A 24600-nucleotide genomic window follows, 5' to 3' on the forward strand; every position below is an offset into this window, starting at 1 on the left:
AAAATAATACATCACAACCAAAAAGGCCTTATATCAGAAACACAGTGGTATCTCAATTTCAGGAAATCTATTTACATGTTTTAGCTGGTTACAGAGAAAATAAAACCTGTTAGCATTGACAAAAACAAAATGCACTCCATAGATTAAATACCCATTTCTAATTTTTGAAAGTTTTAACAAATTAATAATACAAAACTCTTCTTTAACTTGCTACCACAAACCTACAGTAAATACCCTAGTGAATATTAAAAATTAGTAGTATTTTCAGCACCTAAAATGGAGAATTTCTGCTACTCTCTCGTTATGCTGCTTTAAGAAAATTCAAAGCATGTATCACTACAGTGTGCAGAACTGTTCATGTCTGTATTACCTGCCACCCTCAGAATCTAGGTACCAAGGGACTTTGTTCCACCCTGTTTCCACAGGGCCTAGAACATGGACTGGCCTAACATAGGTGCCCCTTAGACAGCTGTGGAATGAATGAACAAGGAACAAGGCTCTTGCAACCACTGTACTTACACATGTAGGAGAGGAAATCTTTAGTGCAATAATATATAAGATAGAGGAACTTCAGGTATTTAAAGGAAGGAGCTTTTAAAATACATATAATTATTTATAGATGGAATGACTGTGTCTGAAAAATCTGATAGAATGACGGATGTGTAAGCTACTAGAACTGTTTCAAGGGTACAGAAGGTGGCCAGGTGCCAACCAAAATACTTAAATCGATAGCGGTATTATGCGCCTATAATAACCAAGTGGAAACCGTGATGTACCTATCACATCGTATTAGCAATGGAGAACTTGTACACTGTCCAAAATTGTCTATAAGAAATGCCATGTACGTATTTAATACAATAAAGATATAAACATGGAAAAGACAAGAGACTGTCTAAATGGCAAGACATATCATGCTTTTGTGGGGGTGACTTGGCACCGTAAGGATGCATATTCTTCCCGAATCCCTCTATAAATTCAGTGCAATTGCAATCAAAATCCCAATTTTACATTTTGCAAAATTTAACATTAAAATCTATTTGAAGTGGAAAACTGGCAAGGCTCACCACAAAAATGCAGATAAAGAACGATTCAGAGGGGCTTCCAACCAGAGACCAATCAGAACAGTGCAGCAATGTGTTCAAAAGAGAAAGCATTGGCACAGGGTGGAGAGCACAATCAGTGGAAAAATGAATAATAAAATCCAGAAACAGACCCAAGAATACATGGGGGGTTGGCACGCGGCCAGGGTCACGCTGCCAGACAACGCTGAAACAACAGTTCAAATAAATCCTTGTGAGACCCTCACAGTGCGTCAGCACAAAACCAAGAGCAGGAACTGGCGCCTGCAGAAAGTGAGAGAACCCACCGTCTAACGCAGAATTCAGGTGCCGTGGAGACAGCCGTGGAGGTCAGCGTGGAAATCGAAGTATCTGACCAAAAATGGCATCATGGCAATGTGAGTGGGAGTAACAGAGAAAACATTTGCAGTACGTAGAAAGATCGGTATCACAATGTGTGAGGAGTCACGGCGAAGAGCAAGGCAGCGGCAGGAGTTGGGGAAAGGACATGAACACGCAGTTCCCAGGGGTGACATGGCCCACAGGGAAGTGAACCATCTCTCCAGGAGTCGGGAAAATGGGAATTCAGAAAGGAGAGAGCCGGTGTGGACCAGCTGGCTGGCATAAGGAAATCCTCGTGCGGTTCAGTGGTGGCCGGGGCTCGGGCGTCGGACGCCAGGAGGTTGAGCCATCTGGGGGCAGTTTGACCCTACGGATCCCGGTTTAGAATGGACTTTCCCCTCTGCACCCCTTGGCCAACTTCTGTCTGCCCCTCCCCCGCCCCAGCCGCTGGTGACCGCGGTTCCTCTCTGCGTCTGTGAGGCCCACGTTTACCTGCCACGCGTGGGCTGGAGCACACAGCATTCGTACTTCTGCGTCTGGCTCGTCTCACTGAACCCGACCACCTCGGGCTCCTCCGTGCTGCTGCAAACGGCAGGTGTCCACCCTTCCCCGTGGCCGAGTGGTGCCCCTGACCTGTGTACCACACTGTCCTTCTCCGCTCGTGCACGGGTGGCCCCCGGGCCGACCCCGTGTCTGGGCTGTGTGAGCAGTGCTGTGATGAACACGGGGCTGCACGAGAGAAACACCCCACATCGGTAACCGTCAGGGAAACGCAAATCCAAACCCAGATGAGACACCACCTCGCCCCAGTTAGAACGGCTGTTATTAAAGAGATGAGAAACACCTGCTGGCGGGTGAGCGTGGGGACAGGGAGCCGGGCTCCGCTGGCAGGAATGGAAACCGGTGCGGCCACTGCCGAGAGCAGGGCGGGGCCCTCAGAAACCAAACCCAGACCTACCGTGTGACCCAGCAAGCCCTCTGCCGGGTGTTCAGCCAAAGGCAAGAATCGGCCGTTCCCTGCGGGCCCTGTGAGGGCCGCCCCGTCGCCTAGGCCGGCCTGTGGGTTCCAGGAAGGAGGCAGCCTGGCTGTCCTCGCTGGAGTCTCCCCGTGTCCCCACAGCGTGAGGGTGCTTAAGTCTCAGCTCTGCTCTGTGCTGAGAGGAGCCCGGGCTGCAGCCCCGACCACCCTGGGGGCCCCACGCCCTGTGCCCACGCAGGAGCACGGCCGATGCCGAGAAAGCTGCCCCCTGCGGCCATGGCGGGGCCCTGCGGGGCCGGGGAGTGATTGGCTCCGGTATTGGCAATGGGTATTGACGAAGCCTTCAAAGTCACAGGCTGATTCCTGGATCGATAATGGTGCGGGGCGAATAATTAAACCTGTCAGATTCAGAAAGTATTAAAGGTACTTAAAGCTTCCTGCCAACTATGGAAAACAGGGATTAATGGTGTTATCGCGAACAGTCCTGAGTTACCGCGCCGGTTATCAAAGTCCGGCTTTGACACTCGTGTGCAGGGAAGGTTGCCAGCAACGGCTGCGGACACGGCCATCGAAGTCCATTAACCCAGAGCGCGGCCGGTTCCCCGCACGAGCCCAGGGCAGGGCCCGGAGACCCAGGGACCTGTTTCAGAAGAGGCTATAAAATTAAAGGGCCCTTCAAGCTCTCACGCCCTTCAAGGGTCCCCAAGGCCCTTCTGTGGATTTGATAACCGGTGGTCTCGGCCACAGAGGACAGGCCACACTCAGTGAGTGCACGTCGGAGGGGCCTCTGCCTGGACCACTGACAGGGTCAGAGCCGTCCTGCTCCGGGGGTGCCGTGGCCACATGGCTGGACGGGGTCTAGGCCAGCCTGGGGGAAGGGCAGGGCCCTCTGAGCCCAGGGAGGGTGTGTCTGTCCCTGAGACCCCAGCCCACTGCCCTCCAGGGGCCCTGGAGGGTGCCAGGTGGGAGGCCCCCGCCTGGGTCTGGGAGAAGGGAGGTGTCGGGGTGGGAGAGCAGCTCCCTCGAGGTCTGGCTGAGTCTGCTCTCCTGTCCTCCTGGGGACTGTGGCAGCCACCCCCCCAGGCAGGGAGGTCAGGGCTGGCACTGAAGCTTCTCTGTGGACTCAGGTGTAGGCCGCGGTCTGGCAGTCAGCCGGTGCTCCGCTCTCATCCGCCGAGGGAGTGAGTGAATGAATGAATGAATGCAGCGTACCCGGGAAAATCACTGGGGGTGACACACCAAAATGTTAGTGGTGATTACCTGGGGGTCTGAGGCTTCCGAGGGATGTTGGTTTGTTTCTTCCCTGTCTTACATACGTTACTTTCATACAAATGGAAAACAAAATCAGGTTTCTCGCAGAGTTGACAGTTTTTCTATGTTTAAGAGGAAGGTCTAATGTAACTGCACAAGCAGGAGTACCTGCACGGAGTGTGTGGAAACATGTGCTGCCTTGAGATTCGCCGCCTCTCACACGTGCTTTTCTCCTGGGACGTCTGGGACGAGATGGGAGACGAGATCCTCTGTGGCCAGAGACCCACCTTACCTGGGACCTCTGTGAGTCAGGCCGTCCAGGCCGCAGAGGACACGTCTTCCGAGCAGTGAGTGCTCGAGGCGTGTCCGTGCGCGGCAGGGAAGGAGGATGGAAGGGGACGGGGGAGACACGTAGGCAAATTCTGACTGTCTAACTGCCGGCAGTGAGCTCCCCGGCTGTGCACGTGTGGATAAGGCATCCTTGGGAATCAGCGCTAAAGACAGTGGTGATGATGTGGTGATGGTGGTGGTGACGATGGTGACGGTGATGATGATGATGATGATAAAATACAATTTCCTGGAAAGTCGTCTTGTGTTTTATATCCATCACTTCCTTACCTCCCACAACTCCCTTATTAATGACTGCGTGGTGCAATGACAACAGCACCCCACAAAAACATCAGGGCACCTCCCTACAGAGAATGTGCTCTCGGCCTCCTGTGGCACTTGAGGATAGCTGGGGCACTTGCCCTGGCATGTCTCTGAATCGCAGGTTCAGAGAGGCTACAAGTCCCAGGCAGGTTCCACGAGCCCTGGAATCTTGAGGACCTGCTGTGGCTTCGTGGCCAGGTGCTGGGTGCTGCAGGTCTGTATTCGCAGAGAGAAAACAGGGCCCAGGACAGGGAGAGCAAAGAGCCGTGTGGATGTCCCAGGACTAAGCACATATGTCCCCGACTGCTGCATGCACTCAGCATTGCCACTCTGCTTCTTCTTGCCTTATCTCAGGGATGTCTGGGACCCCTCAGGGCATTCAGGGTACATTTCCTGGTGGAGATTCCAAATGGGACAGGGCTGCAGAACAGCCTGGTGGGAAGCAGGGCCTGGCTGTGCACAGACAACACCAGCTCCCGGTGCCTCCTGAGGACGGAGCAAATGCAGCTGGTCCCAGGCCACGGGTGGGGTGGCAGAGACTTCCTGGGCTCGGACCTAGCAGCTAGGCATGGGCAAATGGTCGGGAGGACCTTCCAAGCCTGTAGCGTCCTGCCCTCGGTGCCTTGGAAGTGCGCCCCAAAGCAGTCCCCGCACTCCCCATAGGCCCTCGGTGACCTTCTGCTCTGGGCTGCGTGTCCACGTCCCGCCAGAGCCTAAGCCGCCTGCGCTGGCTGCACAAGGCTGGGCAGGGAGCCGGGCACCAGCAGGGGTGGAGCCCAGGGCAGCAGAGAAGAGAGCCGGGCACACGGGGACGTTACCACGGACCCCGCCCACTGAATCCAGCCTCATTTTTTTCCTTCTAAAAATGGGATGATTTTTTTTTAAATTAAAAACAAACAAACAAAAAAAACCTTCTAGAGATACTGGGAAAGGTCAATGGTTTCTTGCAAGGTAAAGAGCTAGGAAGAGCAAGGGAGCGTGGGCACAGGTGACACGCGGGCACTGCGTGTCTGCGACTGGTCCTGGGACGGTCCCCGCAGGCGCCGGAGAACGGCTGCAGTTTAATTTAAATGTGTGTTTCCGCAGGAGCAGTTACAATTCGCGTCTCCACCACCGATGTAAGAACATTCCTTCCTTCCCATCTGCAGCACGAGGTGTTACTTTTACAGTCGCCCGTCTGAGAGGTGAAAATTGGCATCTCCTTATTAAAATGATTTGCATTTTATGGCAACTTGTGACTTTCTGTAACTTTTCATACAATTTGTGACCAGTTGATAACTTTTTAGAACGTGCCTATCCATAGGCTTTTGCCTACTTTAAGTATTATTTTTCTAAAGAATGCAGTGAATAAAAGCTCTTTGTACAGTGCACTGTTAACCCTTTAACCCCTTTTCTGCCTGTAAAATGTCTCCCTATCACCTCCACTTCCGGTTCTGGTGTTTTACTAGGCGTTTAAAAAATGTAGTTACATCTGCTTTCTCTCTCTATTTTCTTCTTTAACAGCTTCTTAGTTGCTAATATTGATTAAGTACATTTGTGCAAACCATGGGTTATACATATATTCATTCTTTTCTAAGATTTTATTCATTTGTTACCTTTTAACAGTTAACATTTGGTGAATCTGTTTATTTCTGAGTATGACATGAGTTAGATTCCGAGTTTCTTTGCTTTTTCCTGGATGGGTGGCGGAGTCAGCCCAGCTCATGACAGGGAAAGTCCTTTCCCCACAGAGCTGGTGTCACCTTCCTGTCCACCACGTCCACGCGTGTGGGTGCGTGTGACGCTCTGTTCTGTGCCATCTGAGTCCCACGCTGTGGCTTCCGTCACAGCAGCGTCACGTCTCCAAGGCAAGACCCATCTCGGTTGTCTTTCTCATAGATGTCTTGATTAACGTCAGACATGCATTTTGTTATGTGAATTTAAGATAATTCTAACAAATGAAACACACACAGGGGCACTGGAATTCTATTTGGAATTACTTCAGGATTTTCTATTAATTTGTTAAGGATTGATATTTTTATTTTATTAGGTTTTTCCATCCAAGATCCAAGTAATCCTTTGCAAACATTCAGATCTTTCTTCCCTTCCTCTGCGGAGATTTCTCGCTTCTCAGTGGGTTCTTGGCAGACCGGGTCCCCTGGCCCCTGCTCTGCAGGGGCCATTCCTGCCTCGCTGCAGGGTGGCCTGGGTCTGGCTCGGTGGCAGCGGGTCAGCCTTTCCCTGGGGGTGGCCCTCACTGCCGGCAGAGCCAGCGGGGGGCTTGGCTCGCTCACCGACTCCCCCGCCCCTCGCTCTGCTCTCTCCTTCCAGCGTAGATGATGCCCCCCCCCGACCCCACCCCCCGAGGCCTGTGCTCAGAGCCAGCACACGCCGGCCTGCAGATGTGGCCTTTTCCTCCAAAGCCCTCGACACTCAGGAAGGACAAAGGTGAAGAGATGGACAATCCCACTGCACTGAACACACGTTTATGAAGCGACTTCTGCAGGCTGGGCCTGTCCTGCCAGGGTGAGCCGGCCTGGGGCTCCGTCACAAGCTCCCTTGTCACAGCCTGCAGTCAAAGACAGGAGACAGACGAGGAGGGTCATTGGGCAGGGACAGCTGCAGGTGGCTCCATGAGGACAGAGAGGAGAGAGTGGGGGCTTTCCTGGCAAGGGCGTGGGGGGTGAGGGTTTGGGGGGCTGATGGGGAGGTGGCCGAGTGGGGAGGCGTGTGGCACCCCTGTGGGCTGCAGGCTGGCAGGAGCCCATCCCTCCGGCATTTGCATCCTCACTGCCTGGGAAGAAGTTCAGGGACCCTAAGACAGCTCTGAGGGCCGGGTGGGGTTCTGGAGTCTCAGCTCAGGTGCTCTCTGTGGGGTCCACCCGTCAGCTGACCCCGGGCTCTCACTGCGGGGGGCACATGTCATGTCCACCGGGCATGTCCATGCGGCTGTGAACAGGAGCCTCACCACTCAGCGGAGGCCCGTCCTCAGCACCGGCCAGGGACAGAGGCCCGGAGGTGCGTGGGGTCTGGCGGGCAGAGGGACGCCCCCTGGAGCACTCAGCCGCGTCCCCCCTGCCCGGTGCGCAGACGGGAGCTGTCAGCCCGGATTGATAATTAAGCCGCGCATCTGCCTCCTGCAAGATGAATTCTGGCGTCACCGAGGTTTCTATTTCACTTAACTAAAGCTGAGAACGAAGACGGAACAATTAAATGCAACCCGAGGCAACCCAAAATATTATCCATCAAAAGTATCACATCCAATCCTCTCGGCACATTCATCAAATTGTCAGTTGTTCCAAATACGGTTTTATCTTATTAATGCTAATTTCTTTCATGGAAAGACGAGCGATTTTACCTTTCAGTGGTTATCAGGGAACTGGAAGAAGCGCTTTGCATTTTAATTCAGCAGTTGCTGCATTTATCGTGGGCTTGTTTATAGCCACCTGCCAGTCTCCTGAGCTCTGGGCTGTGGGGTCCCCTACACGTGGCTGGGGCCGGGGTGACGGGGCTGAAGCGGGAGGCACAGTCAGCTCAGGGTGCCCCTGCCTGTTCCCGGCGTGGCGCTCGCGGCCCCGGGGAGGCAGCAGGTGCACGGGGAGCGGCTGAGCTGGGGCCGGGCGCACACAACATGGGGCCCCAGATGACACTGGCGAGGCTTGGGGCGGTGGGGACCACTCCCACGTCCTCCCTCTCCCTGAAATAAGTGTCTCTTTGCGGATGCTCCGGGCTCAGGCAGCTGGTTTTAAGTGAGACATTTGGAAATGATTTGAAGAGTCAGAAATCAAGATCCTCTCTGGCAGAAACTCGTAATGAGCGGCCAGTCAGCAGATGTGGGGAAGTCGTGGTCGATAAGGAGATAATAATAAGGGAACGGTCAGAGGTGCCACAGGTGCACACTGCAGGGCAGGGAGGCTGGCGGGCTCACCTGTTGGTGCGACTCAAAGTTTCCAAACGATCATCCACGCAGGACGTTAACGCAGTGAAACCCGGAGGAGCGGGGTTAATGAGTCTCTTCCCGTCTTGGCGAGCTCTGTGGGGACGTGCCTTCAACGCCCGGTGTTGGTTCCGCGTCCGCACCCGACTCTCTCCAGCGCCGGTGTGTGGTCGGTTGGTAGCGCCGGCCCCCGGCAGCCGTGGTGGGCACCTGCCCCGGGGTCAGCCCGGTAGGCGGGCGTGGGAAGGGCAGATGCAGCAGGTGACCGGAGCTCAGAGGAGCGCACGGGCCGGGTGCCGGGGGCCCAGTGCGCGGGAGGACCCGGTGGCAGGTACGTCCCAGAGTTTGTGTTTCGTGGTTAGCGGGCTCCGAGCAGGCACAGCTGTGCAGGGCACGTGACGAGCTGAAATGCAAGGTCATACATAGTCACGTGATCTGAATAGTGGAAAACTGTTCCTGACTGGGGAAAGCACCGGAAACGGTGAGAAGGAAAAGAAGGTCCCCCCCCACCCCCCGCAGCGACGGAAGGAACAAATCGCTAGGTAAATGCAGGGCTGGGGGGGCTCCACTAAGGGAACCAGAGTTAGGTGTTGTGTGAGGATCTTGCGTCCAGTCTCTGTGATTCGTTCCAACGGTTTGTAGATTTTCTTGAATTTCTTAGAGCTGTGGTCCCCAGACTTTTTGGCATCAGGTACCGGTTTCACAGAAGACAATTTTGCCACAGATGGGGAGGGTGTGGGCGGGGGGTGCAGAGCCCGGGCTGCGTTTCCTGACGGGCCACGGCCAGGGTGGGGGCTGCAGTCTAGACAATCGCGGCTTTGAATTGATTAAGCTTAAAATAAGAGCAGCTTCACTCGTTTCTTTCCAATTCTTACTTTTCTTATTTCTTTCTGCGCCGGCCAAGACCCTGACACAAAACCCACCGGAGCTATGAGCGCAGCGTCCGTGCGCCTTGGGCCAGTTTCGCCTATTTTATCAGAGCATCACTTTCCATGATGTTTATTCAGAGAGCCAGCGCTGCGCCCTGTCGGTTCCCTGCAGGATTTATTCCTTTTCCACTTGTTCATTGGCTCCTCTGGTGCTCGTGGCAGAGCCAGCCGGTCCTCACTGGGCCCTGCGGGGGCTGCCCTCTGTCCTCGGCGCACGCACAGTGGGGCCGCAGGCAGGGCCAGCTCTGCTCAGTAGCCATGGGCAGCAGGGCCCTGTCCCTCCCAGCCAGGCTCCTCTCCCCCTGCCAAGGGGACCTGGACGGCCTTGTCCCCAGAGAGAAGGACCTACCTGACCACACTGGATGCTGCCTGGCCGAGAGTCAGACTGCACGGTGTTAAGCCACTGGGCTGTGGCAGTTTGTCCACGAGGACAGCTAACCTTTATTATCCTGGTACAGAATCCCATCCTTGAAGGCCGGGCCGCCATGATGAGAGGGGGGAGAGGGAGAAAAGGGACGGGGGAGGGGGGACAGACAGAGACGGAGGGAAAGAACAAAGTGACGTGCAGGGCTGAGGTCTGAGAGCCGCGGGGTGACGAGGCCTTTGGCCGAGCTGTCAAGATGTGCACAGTCTGTGGAATCTACCCGTGTGGTAAGAAATCAAATGGATGGGAGGCAGAGCAGGGCTTCAGAGCCGTTAGCAGGGGGACTGTGCTCACGTCTGCCCTTCCAGGAAGCTCCGGGCTAAAGGGCCGACCTCTAAGAGAAGTGGAGACATCCCTCCTCCACCGTGAGCTCAGGCCACTGCCACAAGGACGGCTCTCGCCTTTGCCAGGCTCCCACGGCGACAGGCTCCCATGGTGACAGGCCCGGGGATGCCCTGGGGCCAGCATCCCGCTCCGTGGGAGACCCCAGGTGGGTCACCAACTTCTAGCATTGCCTGCACAGTGGGGGTTGACAAGGGGACCTCTGGGTCCTTCGAAAACTGACACCAAGTGATCACTTTTCTCACTTTCCGCTGCGTTTGGGTGATGGAGCTGTCCCTGAGCAGAGGGAGTAACAGGAACCGGTGAATGCCGTGGCCCACCTGGCTGCCTCCCCCCGAGTCCCGGGGCCACATCACCTGTTGGATCGAGGGCTGCCCCGGCATCGCACACGCTCTCTCTGCGCCCACTCCGGGCGCTGACCCGGCAGACGCGGGTGGGACGGCGCTGCCATCATGGGCACCCACTGGCGGGTGAGGAAGGCTTTGCTGCAGGCCAAGGTCTTCCTCGCTCTGGTTGTGTCCCCTTAAGCCCGGATCTCAGCACCTGCAGGAGGGGGAGGGACCCTGCCCTGGAAGCAGGGAAGGCAGGGAGCGCACGAGGACACCCACAGGAAGAGCCACTTGCCAAGAGACGCCACGGTGACAGGACTCAGGTCCTGGTCCCCCGAGTGCTCCCCAAGTCTGAGGTTGCCCCTGCTCTTCTGGGAGGTTCCATCCAGCTCAGCCTCCTCCCGTCCTCGCTCATCCATCCTCCCCTCCTCTTAGTTATTTCGCCAGCGAGAAAATCCTCCCTTCCTTGAATCAGCGTTTGGGAGGCTCCCAAGAGAACTCCAAGGTGTGCCTGGATCTTGCATGGTGGAGGCGGGTGGCCCCCGGCTCTCCCGCACTGATCCTCGGGCGTTAACAGTGAACCTGCCGCCCTTGCCCAAATGGCAGGAAACACGGTCTTTTCAAATGTTTTTGTTTCTCTCTTTTTCAGTGCTTAAGGAGGGAAAATGTCCATGTGCTTTGAGCAAACAGTCTTTCTGCTGTTCCCAGGGAAGAGCAGGGACGGTACTTAAAATGATTGGTCTCACTCTTTTCTAATCATGGAAAATTGACCTATTGAGGAAAATGAAATCTGAATTTCCTGAAGAAGCATCCGAAATGTTGACAATCTGCCAGCGCTGTGCACGTGGCCCCGCGGGGGACGAGAGGAGGGTGCGACTGAGCCCTGAGCCCGACGTCTTCACAACAGGGTCTGGCTGGTCTAATTGGCAGCTCAGGAAAATGAGCAATTTTAGGCTTTCTCTCGAAATACGTATGCTGCAGACACCAATCTGAACGCTGAGATGTGAGAGGCATGGCTGTCGACGCGGACCCTTGGCCCTTAGAAAGACAACAATGAGCTTTAGCTTGCAGGATGTTAGGGCCAATCATACCCAGTCAAGTTTAACGAGCAGCCTGGGGGGAAGCGGTCAGAGCCTGGGTTCCGAAACCTAGATGCTGCCGTGCTCCTCACCTGAGCTCATCCCGGGCGGCAGCGCTTTGCTGGAGGCAGACGGAATGTGCACTGAGGAGGGCAGGGGCTGGGTGCCGGCTGGGACACAGGTATGCAGAAGCCTCTATGTGGACTCAGGGCAGGTTCTGAAGCTGCCTAGAAGAAGAGACAGATGCTCTGAGTGGGGCAGAGGAGGAAGTTTCCCGTATGGGGTAAAGTGAGTGCTGCAGGATGTGTGGAGGGCCCACAGGGTGCCTTCTAGAAGGGGTTTGGACACTGGGGAGGCAGGGGGCCAGGGGGTAGGACCCATGGCCTCGGGGGCCATGTGACACTGACCATCACAGGCTCCCACCCAGGGGTGCACCTCAAACCCCACAGGCCTGCAGGGGCAGCAGGTCCCTGTGGGGGCACAGCACAGGGATCTCAGGATCTGCCGTAATCTGCTCATTGCATCTGTGGTATTGGTGATTTGTTCTTTACTCTTTTTTTTTCAATCTTAATACAGCTTTATTAATTTATTGATTTTTAAGAAGGACTGGCTTTTTGTTTCATTTGTTTTCTCTACTGTGTTTCTATTTTCAATTTCATTGGTTTCTCCTTTTATCTTTATTATTTCCTTCCTTCCACTTCTCTTGGGCTTCCTTGCTCTCTTTTTCCTGGTTTCCCGAGGTGGGAAGTCAGAGTATTGATTTGAGAGCTGTCTTCATTTCTTACGTAAGATGTAGTGTCATAAATATCATCCTCAGAACTGAATTAACCACGTGGCCTTTTTGCTTCACTCAGGCCTATGTATTTTTTTATTTCCTTTGAAACTGTCTCTTTAACCCGTGAATTACTTAGAAATGTGTTGTTTAATTTTCACGTTTAAAATATTTTTGTTATTGATTTCCACTTTGATTCCTTTGCAGTCAGAAAACACACTCTGTATGATGTCAATACTTTTACATTTGTAGAGGTTTGTTTTATGACCCAAGGTATGATTTGTCTTGGTCTTGGCAAATGGTCCTTGAGTACTTGAAACATCATGTGTGTTCCTAGTTTTTGTGTAACGTTCTATGTCAATCAGATCCCATGTTTTGATTGCATATTTTGGATCTTATATACCTCTGTCGATTTTGTTTTATAGTCGTCAGTTGCTGAAAGGCCAACACTAAACTCCCCAACTATACTTATGTATTTATTATATCTTTTCTCCTTCAGCTCCACCAGTTTTTTGTTTTATGTATTTTGAAGCTTTATGTATGTTGACACTTTATTGTTTGCTGTGCACATTTAGGATTGTCATGTCTTCTGGTAATCTTTTTATCATTATAAAAAGTGTCTCACTGTCTCTGTAATTCTCTTGGTTCTGATGTCCACTTTATCTGAAATTAATATAGCCATTGCTTTTTAATTTTGTATTAACATCAGTATGGTGCATGGTGTATCTTTTTCCCACTCTTTCACTTTCAGCTAATTTATACCATTGGATACAAAATGAGTGTCTTGTAAATGCATATAGTTAGAGTGTGTGTGTGTGTGTGTGTGTGTGTGTGTGTGTGTGTATCCACTCTGCAAATCTGTGTGTTTGTTTTTGTTTTTGATTTTTTGAATTTGTGTATTTAAACCATTTATATATTAGATAATTCTTGGTAGGTTGGCACATAATACTGCCATTTCATTATTTTTGCATTTGCTTCTTTTTGTCAGATTCTTAGTTTTCCTTTCTTGTCTTCCTCTGGGTTACTTGATCATATTTTAGGATTTTTGTCTTGATTTATATATAGCGTTTTTCATATATTTTTTGGTATCATTTTTGTAATTGCTGCTCCGGGTATTTCAATATATATATATATGTGACTCTTAACAGTCTGCTGGCATCAGCAATTTACCATGTCAAGTGACCTGTGAAAACCTCACTTCTATTTAGGTCCCTTTATCTTCCTCATTTAAAAAGATCATGGTCTTGAATAGTAGAGGGTGTTATTTTTGTTTTCAACTATGATTTGTGGATTTCACGAGGAAGAGGATGATCCGCTGCACGTGCCCGACTTCTGCTCTTCCCCTTGCTGCTCTTCCTTCCCGACCCTCCAAGACATCTTCACTCCTCATCTCCCGTCTGTCTGAAGACGTCCCCTGGCCAAGCTTTATGGGGAAGTCTAGTTAGTCACATACTCTTTCAGCTTTTCTTCCTCTGAGAATATTTTCACTTCTGCTTCATTCTAGTTTTGCCAGATACAGAATTCACAGTTTAACAATTCCTTCAGCAGCTGAAAACTGTTGTGCCACTTCCTCTGGTCTCCATGGTTACAGATGAGGAATTGTCATTCAAATTGGCATTCTTCTATAGGTGACCTGTCACTTCTTCCTGGCTGATTTCAAGATTTTTTTTCTTTTTCTTTAGCTCTCAGAATGTTAGTTCTGTTGTGTCTTGGTACGGATTTCTTTCTGTCTAGTCAGTTTGCAGCTTGCCCAGCTTTATTGGATTTATATGTTTGTATCTTTTGCCGAATGTTGGAAGATTTCAGTCACTGTTTCTTCACACACTCCTTTAGCCCCGCTCTCGTCTTCCTTTGCTCTGGGGCTCTGAGGGCTGAACTTGCGTCTTCTGTGACTTTCCCACCGGTCCCAGAGCCCTTGTCCATTCTGTTTTCTGTCTGTTTTCTCCCTCTTGCTCAAATGAGGAGAACTGCTTGTTCTGTCCTCAGGATCGTCGATTATGTCCTGTGTTATCTCTGCTCTGTGACTGAGCCCATCCAAATATTTTTATTTGTTTTTTTGTATTTTCAGCTTAACAGATTTCTTCTGGTTCTTTTTGTAACTTCTATTTCTTTGCTGAGATCTATTTTTTATTTGTTTGGAGGGGATTTGTAATTGAATGTTGAAGCATTTTTTATGCTTGCTTTAAAGTTCTTGCCAGATAATTCTAACATTTGACTCATCTTGGAATTGGCATCAGCTGACTGTCTTCTCTCATTCAAGCTGTGACTGCTGTGGTTGTGCCTGTGACGGGTGACTCCCACGGTACCCTGGACCTCTTGTCTATAATGTGAGGAGACTCTGGGTCCCACATAAATCCTTTATGTCAGCGGCAGTCACCCCATTTATCCTTAGCATGCAGATCCTGGCCAACTTTCAAGTGCTGTGGTTCCAATGACAGTTTAATTTTCAGAGTCTTCACTGTGTTGTTTTGGTTTTCTTGGTTTGTCTGGTGCTAGCGGGGCTCACGTTGGTTCTTGCTGGTGTCACCTAAGAGGGGAGAAGATGTTTCCCCCCAGCCCCCAAGTAGTGAGACACGGCACCAGTACGCGCTGCTGCCCCAGTTGCCAGGGCAGGGGGAGGCAGGGAGGTCCCCAAGGTGCAGAGTGCACGGAGGGACACTTCCCTGGGTCGTAAGCCCGCAGTGAGGGTGCCCGTCCTCCTTCCGCGGGGGCCTCCCGTGCCTGTAACCCAGCACTGTCTGTGGCCCCGACAACGGGGGCTCCCACCTCACCCCATGTTTCTAACTTTAATTTCCAGACATTTGTCATCAGTGCAATGTCATTCCCATTTATGCCCTAATGACAGTGACTGGGGGAGCAGCAGCAGGGCAGGCAGAGTCTATTCGAGGGGGAAAGTGCAACCACCTGAGGACGTGGAACTTCGGGGCTTCCAGTCCCGTCCTAGCCAGGAGGGCACAACGCACGCCAGAGGGCCGGGGGGTGGGGGGGATCCCGGTTCCTGCAGAGTCCGAGGAGAGACCGGAGAGTGGGCCCAGGGGTGCAAGTGCCCCTGCGTGGGCTGTGAAAACCCCCCTGGGTGGAAGCCCCCGCTGGCCTCGCCCTCCGCACCTGCCGTGGCCCAGACCACGGGGACGGGGCAGACAGCCCGGCGGCACTCCCGGGCCCGCCATCCACACTCCGGCAGGTGCTCCAGATTCCGAATAGTAAATGGCACTCGGTGATTGGAAGTAAACGCTTGTGATCGGGACAAGGAGCCCATTTGTCTTCCCAACGCTCCCCTTGAGGTGCGTTCGCATCACACGGCATTTATCTTTATTCTCTGGCGCCGCAGCGGCCAATCACGGAGTCAGCTAATCTTCCCGACTACAAAACCATCTACTAAAATGTTTCTACACAATGCAAATGCTCGAGATTTATCATGTCCTGTGCCCGTAACTTAGAACGCATTAGGCTGGTGTTATCAATTTTAGTAACAGGCTTCCCAGCTAAAATTTGGATCAACGTCACTGGGTTTCTCAAAATTTCATTACTAGACTCACTGAAAACACAATACCCCATGAAGGAAGCATATTTCTCCTGTCAGAGCCGGAGCGACTGTGCCGATAGCCGCTGCGCCCGCCCCTCCCGCCGGCAGGGGCCGGGCCGTCCCCGCTTGCTGGATCCGCCGTCCTGCTTCCCCGCACCTGCACCCACTGCCGCCAGTGCCTTTTCCAGGCTTCTATATTTTAAGTTAATCTACTAATATCTCTGCTATGTTTTCTTATAACTCCCAGGAAAAGAATGCTCATTTTCAAAGAGACTTGCATCGTCTGCCTTCGCCAGGAAATGTGCACGAAGGCCCTCCAGGCTTTAAGCTGCTTCTTCTGAGCTGTGACCTTGACAATGACCTTCCTCCTGCGGGCGGGGGGGTGTGGGTTGGTCAGTTTGGAGAGGCCCCGTGGAAAGGCCGCGGTGAGCCCTGCCGCAAAGACTGGAAGCCGGCTAAGAACCCTGATTTCTCCCAAAGCTTCCGTGTGTCAGCTTGGATCAGCCTGCCTGGGGCGGGGCAGCCAGCCCGCGCCCCTGGGCCCTGGATTCCCATGCTCAGGTCACCGGGACCCCAACAACAGGAGGAGCCACCTTTTCCTCGGAAGACAAATGTTACAAACACCCCAGTAGGGTGACAGGTGGCCTTGCTCAGTTCACCTCTGTGACCGGCAAAGGAAACCAGTTACGAGTCATTGATGCTTCTAACGCCACTAGGGGAACCCCCGACCCTCCCGCAGGCTCGGCCATCAGACGCGGACACGAGACGTGCTGGCAGGCCTCCCGGTGCCCAGACATCATGCCGCATGAGCCTGGCATGGACAGAGGTACGGGGACACGCGTGGTGAACAGAACCAACCTCTCGCCTGCAGCCAGGCCGTGCCGACAACAGGGCTGTGGGATGGGACCAGGCTGTCGGCGGGGAGTGGGGTGCAGGGTGGTGGGGACGGCCTTGGATCCCGCAGGGTCCTGACTCCTCAGGGTGTGGTCCCCGGAAAGCAGTGTGGTGTGTGTGTGTGGTTGTGTGTCCCCGTGTGGCATGTGTGGTGTGTATGGCTGTGTCGTGTGTGTGTGTGTGTGTGTGTGTGTGTGTGTGTGGTTGTATGTGTGTGTGGTTGTGTATCTGTGTGTGGTGTGTGTGGTTGTGTCGTGTGTGTGTGGTATGTGTGTGTGTGGTTGTATATCTGTGTGTGTGGCATGTGTGTGTGCCCGCGGGCTTGGGGCAGGCAGCCATCCGTGCCTATGACACCTGTCAGCTGGGCCTCTCAGGCTGGATGGGCACCAGGGACGGTACCTGGTGAGCAGGTGCTTGTCTGTCCCCTTCCCACCCTCAGCCAGACCTCCTGTGGGCACAGGGTGCGGGCGGGAGGCGGTGCCTGGGGTCGGCAGGCATCACGGCGGGGCAGGAACCACCTTTCACAGACCACAGCGCGGCCTCCGCGGGGCGGGGGGTGGGTGGCACCGCAAGGGCCAGGCCACAGGGACACTCCCAAGGCTGCGGGTCCCTGCAGCCTCACCTGCGGGCTCCCTCTGTGCCCGTGGGTGGCCCTGCCTCTCAGTGTCTCCCAGGGCGAGAAGACCGGGAAGTGACCAGGGACGTGGTCAGGGACTGGCCAGGGGGCCTGCAGGTGCCTGTCACTGAAGTCCCCACACGACCCACCAGAGGCGTCGCTGGGCACAGGTGGGCGTGTGGCCGTGACAGTCCTCCTCTGGGCCAGCCCTGCCCAGCGCCAGCCAGGCGGTATCTGAGCCCTCGGCCCGGAACGTCACCAGATGCTGACACACAGTGCCCGCACACGCCTGTAATTCTGCTGTCCCGCACGAGGACAGCGGAGAGGTCTGCCTGGCTCGGTGCGTTTTTACAAATCTTAAAATCCTACGTGCAGATGTGCTTTGTTCAAACCCTAACGCAACGCGGGACAGAAGCAGCTCCCGGTGGCTCGGGGATGTGCACATTGTCACACTGTGTGAACGGTGCGCGGCTGTGAACCCAGGTCACCCGTGCCACGGTGGCCGTGTGTCTACGTGAGTGAGTGTTTACGGGGTCCTCTTTCAGCACTTTCCTCGTACGGAACCGTGTTAAATGGCCCCAGGAGCCCCCCTGTGCCTGGGCCCTCCTGACGCTGCGAGTTTAACGGGAGCATCGCTCACACTCCCTTCCAGAGACTCCGCAATCAGAATTCTTAGCCCGAGAAAGGGAGATAAACATTAGGCTGCGCAGGCGGCGAAGGTTATGGAACTCCACGGGTTGTGACAAGCGGTGCCACACCCCACCGGCCGGCTCCGAGGTCAGCGAGAGGAGCCAGGGAGGGACAGGAGCTCTCACCTGCCTGCACCCACGTGACGCGGGTCGGTCTCAGGGTCACTGAGGTCCTCTGGAAACGGGGCCGCGGCTTCCCAGAGGCCGCCGTGCGGTTCTCAAATGTATTTTGTTTTTCCATTTTGCCAAGAAGCGAAGAACAGACCTTGTGAGTCAAAACACCACCTTCCTCCAGCTGCCGGGCTGGGGCCCATCTCGGGGAGCAAGGGCAGGATGCCGGGGCCGGTGGGGGCGGGGAGGGAGGCCCACACGGCCTCAGGAGGAGACGGGAGCCGTGGCCTGCAGAGCCACGTGTGCTGGAGACAGACATGCTCCACACAGCCCCAGAAGGCCCCTTAGCCAAGGCGTCACGTCGGTTCCCCCATCTCCACGGAAGGACCAGGAGTCACTGTTACGCAAGTCCCCTTAGGGACATGGTGGCAGAGAGTGGGTTGGGCCCGTCTTTTCTTAAAACACAGCCGTCTTCCCACCACGTGGCCAGCTCACATTCCACGACTGTCCGACCACGCCAAGCCTCTTGGCAGATTCCCTGGGCAGCGGGTCCGTCTGTCCCTCCAGCCACTCACAAGCTGGGTGGACGAGGGGCTCGAGCAGAACCGGGAAGCTCAGCTGGCAAGTGTGCTGGGTCCCCGCCAGGCGCTGGGCGGCAGGGCCCTGGCGCTCGGCACCCTCCTGCCAGGCACCCTCGGGGGATCCTGGCTTCTCCCACGCCGTGACTCCGGCGACCCCAGAGCCTCTGCTGTCTTCAGATGATGCTTTTTATTTACAGAGTTTCAGGCCCAAAAGCAAAATGTCTAATTCGATTTGCAGCCTGCTGATCTGATGCAGTCACTTTTAATCCAAAATGATTTTTTATCACAGACAACCAAATGCCTTTTCAGGAGCTGGTTAGAAAATCTCCCAATTTCAAAGGCAATAAACAGAAAGCCGTCGGCCCAGGGGTTTAGGTGTTGGGTCCATCCAGGGTTCCTCTCCCTGCGGGGCGGCCCCAGATTTGGGTTTGGAAATCACACTGGTCCACCCTCTGTGCCATCCTGAGAGACATTTAAAAACTCCCTGGCCTCAGTTTCCTCGTCTGTAAAATGGGGGAAATTGTAGCAGGTTTTCCTGGGATCCTGTGTGATTAAAAGAGGCTGTGAGTACGGACTGCTCAGGATGGGATCTGACAAGACCACGCGCTCCGCCAGTGCTGGAGGCTGGTGTCCTCATGGGGACCCTCCCCGGGGTGTGGCTGTGGGGTGGAAAAACGTGCCTCGGTGGGCCAGGCTGGGCCACGAGGGGGACAAGGAAGGGAAGTGGCACCGTTTGCCCACATGAGAGTTTACGAAGTTCTGCTTATGCTTTGTGCCAGAGGTAGCGTGGGTGCCATGACGGTGCCGGGTTGGTGGGTGCTTCTGCCCTGGAAGTCCCCAATTCCCCACAGTGGGGGGACTCGGCTACTCTGACCCTCGCTGCGTGGTTTGAAGTCGGAGGCGCTCATCTGTGGTGTGTTGACTGACGCTTTCTTCTATCTGACGGCTTGAGGTTTCGCTCTCCACGTCCCCAAATCCATCTGTGTCATGGGAAATGCTCACAACCCAACGTGGATGGGACGGGATTCCCGGGGGAAGTGGAGCTCAGCGACTTCCAAACCCGCTTTCGCAGAAGGGAAACCGGGCTGGGAGCAAGGTGCGTCCCAGAGGCTGCCCGGGAAAGGCGGCGTTGGAGCCTGGCCGTGGAGCCCTGGACTGAGCTCGGTACTGGGCCGTGCTGCTCGGTGCTCCCACGGCTCCTCCTCCCGCAGGCCGGCACCCCGGGCTCCCCAGGCTGGGGCCGCGCCAGGCACCACCTCTCCACCACCCCACCTCTCGGCCAGGGTGGCCTCATCCCGGGCCGTGCTGGGCATGCAACCCCCGGCACAAGCTGGCCGCTCGGTGTGAGCACCGAGCTGTCCTCCTGGGAACCTGCGGCCACCGGACGTCCAGGCGCTCCAGTGTGTGGGGTGGCTGCGTTCCCACCTCCCTGTGCACCGAGAGGGCAGCCTGTGGGCAGGTCCTGGTTCCACACGGGGCCCTGCGCCCCATGACACCAGCGTGCCTGTTCCCTCCAGCCTCAGTCCCCAGGGGGCCTGCAAAGGGGCAGGGGTCCCAGCAGTGCAGGGACGAGACGGAGCCACAGCGCGAGCCCAGCCCCGTGGGCCCCACCTGTGTTGGACAGTTCCGGCCTGTTCCTAGAGCCCATCTACCCCCCGCATCTTTAGTGCCCAAAGGCCCCCGATTTTTACATAGGACAAATCGGCACATGGCCTCAGTCATCAGAAAGCCAGACCAGTTGTCATCAAATGTCTCCAGGGAGCGTCCTCCCTGCCTCTGCCAGCTCTGGGGACGCCAGGTGCCAGCTGGCTTGTGGCTGCATCACTCCTGTCTCTGCCTCGCTCTTCACGCAGCCTCCACCCTGCGTGAGCCTCCGCCCTCCGTGAGCCTCCGCCCCATGCATGCCTCCGCTCTCCGCCTCTTGTGACGGCAGCTGTGCTTGGGTTTAGGGTCCACCCCAGGTCCACAACAATCTCCAGATCCGTCACCAAATAATGTCTGCAATGACCCTATTTCCAACTAGGGTCACATTCAAGGTCCCAGGTAAACATGTGTTTTGAGGGGACACCACTCCCTCCCACGCAGGGCAGGATGCCATTTCCAGTGAATGCCGGATGACAAGCGCTGGCACGGAGGGTGGCACCAGGCGATGACACCCACGTTAGCACCGTCACCCCAGAAGCTGCTCTTGGAGCTTCATGGAGGACGATCTACAAAGTGTCCTGAAAAATGTGTCTCAGGGAAAGGTCAGGCTGTACACATGAATACCCTGAATTTGTATTTCAAATTCATGCGCTGTGTTCCCTGCAGTAAAACTTTCAGCTGAGCAGAAAATGTTTTTCCAATGAACCATTTCCTAAAACAATCCCATGCGTGTAGCTCTAATGCCTTGGCAACGGCCACCGTGGCCATGGGCTGTGACTTAACGCTCAGCCGTGAAACCACCATCGTGGCCACACTGATGCCCTGCGGGGAGGACAGTGCCCTCCACGGATGCCCGAGCGGAGTCAGCTGGTTGGCACCAGCGCCCTGCACAGCGACGCCTCACCTGCATCCTGCCGGCCTGGGCTCAGGAGAGGGGCTTGGACGACACCTGCCTCCTCCTCAGCAAAGGGAACAGCACTCGGATTTGTCCCGGGTCCTGGTGAGGTTTCTCCATAGAACAAGCCGCCAGCCCCTTCCGCCGGCCTGCCATGTGCGCAGGTACCCACCAGAGACGCAGCCCCGGCCCCCTCCCCGGGTTCCCGTCCCACCCTCGCCCGGCCCCTGCGACAGAACCTGCTCCAGATGCAGGAGGCGATTGGGTCCCCTTGGAGCCCGGGCAGGCGTCTTCCCGCTGTACCTGCTTCCTGGTCCCAGTTTCTGGGCTCTGGGGAGTCTGTGGCCGTGTGCGGGAGGGGTGGGCAGGAGGCCGTTCCCTGTGCGGAGACACCCTCCATCGGGCACCTCCACCCGCTTCCCACAGCCCGGTTTGCGTCGAGCTGGGCTGGTGGCCTCGCGCTCTGGCTGCTTGTGGCCCTGTTTAAAGCGGGGCTGGAGGAGGGGGCGGAACGCGCAGTCGGCCGCTGGTCCCGCAGGACCCAGGGCTGAAGCTGAGAGCGGAGCGTCCTCCGAGCTGGGTCCTCAGCTGGCGCGTGTCTGTCTGCGTGTCCCAGACGGGCGACCGGGGACGGAGCACTCCCAGGTGCAACAGGCCCCAGAGAAGCCTCGGACAGGCCCCTGGCAGCTGCCGCGGCACAAATGGGCACTTGAGGAAGAGCCGGGAGACCCCGGGACAGCACACGGCCTGGAGGAGCGTCCCGTGGCTGCCGTAACCGCCACCACACCGTAGCGGCTAGAGGAGCAGCAGTGTGTCATCTCTCGCTCTGGAGGCCAGAACTTGGTGAAACGGTGTCGGCAGGGCGGCCTCCTCCTGGGGCTCCCAGGGACAGTCCCTCGGGCTGCTGTCCAGCTCCGGTGGTGGTGGCACTGCTTGGTATGCCTTGGCCTGGACGGTCACTCCAATCCCTGCCTGTGTCCGCGTGAGGCTGTGTCTCTGCTGTCCTTGTGAGGACGCCGGTCATGCTGGACTTGGGGTCCCAGCTCCAGGGGCCTCATCTCAACTACTAACCTGCGAAGACCTTATTTCCAACGAGGCCAGGCTGAGGTTCCAGGGTCAGACGTCAACACACCTTCCGGGACGCAATTCAACCTGGGACAGGCGCCTCCCGCCAGGCTGCCTGCTGGCCCGGGTGTGGGGCTGTGGGCACCACTTGCTGCCCGGAGGATCCGGTGGGGAGGACTCAGGGGCCCGGACACCCAGCGCCGGGAGGAGCTGGCTCAGCCCGACCCCCCAGCTCCTGCAACGGTCACCTGCGGTCACCTGCCGAGAGCCTGGTCCCGCTGGACGTTGAACCGGCTCCGTTCTGTGCTCAGTTTTCATCCCAGACAGTTCACTTTGCCGCAGAACTCGCCGGACTCTCAGCCCTAGTGATGCTGCCCCTGGGGGTGGCCGTGTGTTGGGGAGCACGGCCTGAGCACAGCAGGGTTTCAGTGACGTGCGAGGGACACGTCTGGGGTGTGTGGCCTCGTCAGAGCTGCTCAGATCTCTCCTTTCACTGTGAGAAAAGCCAGGCCCCGCTTTCCACGCCCGCCCCCGTTGGCCAGGTGAGGGGCATTACCGGGTGTCAGTGGCCAATCCTGTTTGCTGCTCACCCGCCTGCTCCTCCTTTTGTCCAATCACGAGCATCCACGGGGCTCACCTGTGCGGCGCCAGGTGGGTGTGGGGGGCTGCGGTGCCCCAGCCGCTGACGGCCCGTCGCGGGGCTCACGGCCCTGGGAGGAGGGTCCCGATTAGTCCCGCGTGTGAGGAGTGGGCCGGGCAGGGCACGCGGCGGGCGCCCAGCAGGCGGGAGCCAGGGTGGCCCGAGGGGGGCCTGAAGGAGGAAGCAACCGTGTCCAGGGCACAGTGTAGACAGGGCCAGGCCCACACGGAAGGTTCCAGAACACACCTCCCACACCCCAGAGCCATGTCGAGAGGGCCCACAGGCTCTTTCCCGGGCTGAGACCCACACCAACCTTAGGAGGTCCAGAGCCTGGCACCCTGGCACCAGCGAGCCGGTGCGCCGCCTCCTGCAGGGTCCCCCGGGGGGCGAGCGGTCCCTTCACGCTCTCTGCTCCTCACGGTGCCCGGCCCGGAGTCTGGGAATTAGGAGCAGGAGGGAGGACAGGGGAGACAGGCACTGGGACAGGCCAGGAGAGGGGCCCTGTGGGAGGGACAGGAGGGACGAGGAGGGCCGCGGGCGTGTGCGGACGGCTGACGTCCTCTCTCCTTCTGCACAAAGCAGGTGCGATGACCTGGCCCGGACACGCAGGGCTGGAGGGGCAGAGCCAGTGACCCCGAGATCGTGGGCTGAGCTGCGCCTGCTCCCGACGGGGTGAGAACCCCGTTCCCAGCCCCGCGTGTGCAAACGTGGGAGTAAAGCCTGAAGGGCGAGGGTGTCCACGGCGGCTGCCGGCCGGGCACGGGCACAGCGTGAGCCTCCCTGATGCTGGTGATTGGATGAAAGGAGCAAACAGAGGATTGGCCACATGACGCCCAGTAACGCCCCTCACCTGGCAACCTGGGGCTGGGCCTCGCAGGGCCCTTCTCCGTGCCCGGCCGGCTCTCCTGTCTGCACAGGCCTGGCTGGGCCGTGAGCTCAGAGGGGGCTACACAGGGCCGTGAACCCTCCTACGATGTGCGCAGCCTTGGAGGCCGGGGCTGGGCAGGGAGGGGGAGCGGCGTGGGGAGCACGGGGGTGACCCGGGGCTGGAGTCTAAGTCTCGCAGCCAGGGCAGGGGCAGCCCCGCCGTGTGTGACGTGGGCTGAGGCCACATCCCCCGATACAGCCCAGTTGCTCCCCCAGGCCCCAGCCCAGTGCTCGGTCCTCCCCCCCTCCTTCCTCCTCCAGCTGCCCCAGCCAGGGTCTGGGCTTCCTCCCGGGGAGACACGAGAACTCCCCAACACGGAGCCTGTCTGTCCTGGGGGGTCCGGACCATCCGGACCTGGGGAGTCGCCACCAACTTCCCTGGAAGCCTTTGATTATCAGGGACGGGGACCCTGGAGTGAGAAGAGGCCCTGTCTCAGGACACCGCAAACCTTCTCCCAAGTCCACCCTCGCGAGGGGAGCAAGGGGTCTCACCCTGCAGTTGGGCAGGGGCCCTGTCCCTGGGGTCAGGCTGCCTGGGGGAGGGACCCTCATACCTGGGCCACCCCTGCCCCTGGGCCACCACCGTGCAGTGAGTCTGGGTCCTGGGAGGGCTCACACAGCTGCCCCTGACCTCGGGGCACCCAGAGCCCCCTCCAGCGTGGCGGGAACTGGGGCCTGGGCCCCAGCGTGGTTTCCTCCCTGGCTCCTGCCGCGGCCGAGATTCTCAGACCTCGCGCTGCAGGGTGAGGCTGCAGCTGGTGCTCAGAGTGCGAGGGCAACCGGGTCGGGTTGCACAGCCACAGGGACAGGCCGGACAGGCCACCTCCTCGCCAGGCACCCCTGTCCCGTCCACCGGACACATAACAGGAGCCTCCCTGGCGGAGCCGGGGGGAGACCCAGGAGCTCACAGACAAGCGCCCTGCGAGCTGGAAAGCTCTGG

This window comes from Lemur catta, chromosome 6 (assembly GCF_020740605.2).
Source record: "Lemur catta isolate mLemCat1 chromosome 6, mLemCat1.pri, whole genome shotgun sequence".
Taxonomy (NCBI): Eukaryota; Metazoa; Chordata; class Mammalia; order Primates; family Lemuridae; genus Lemur; species Lemur catta.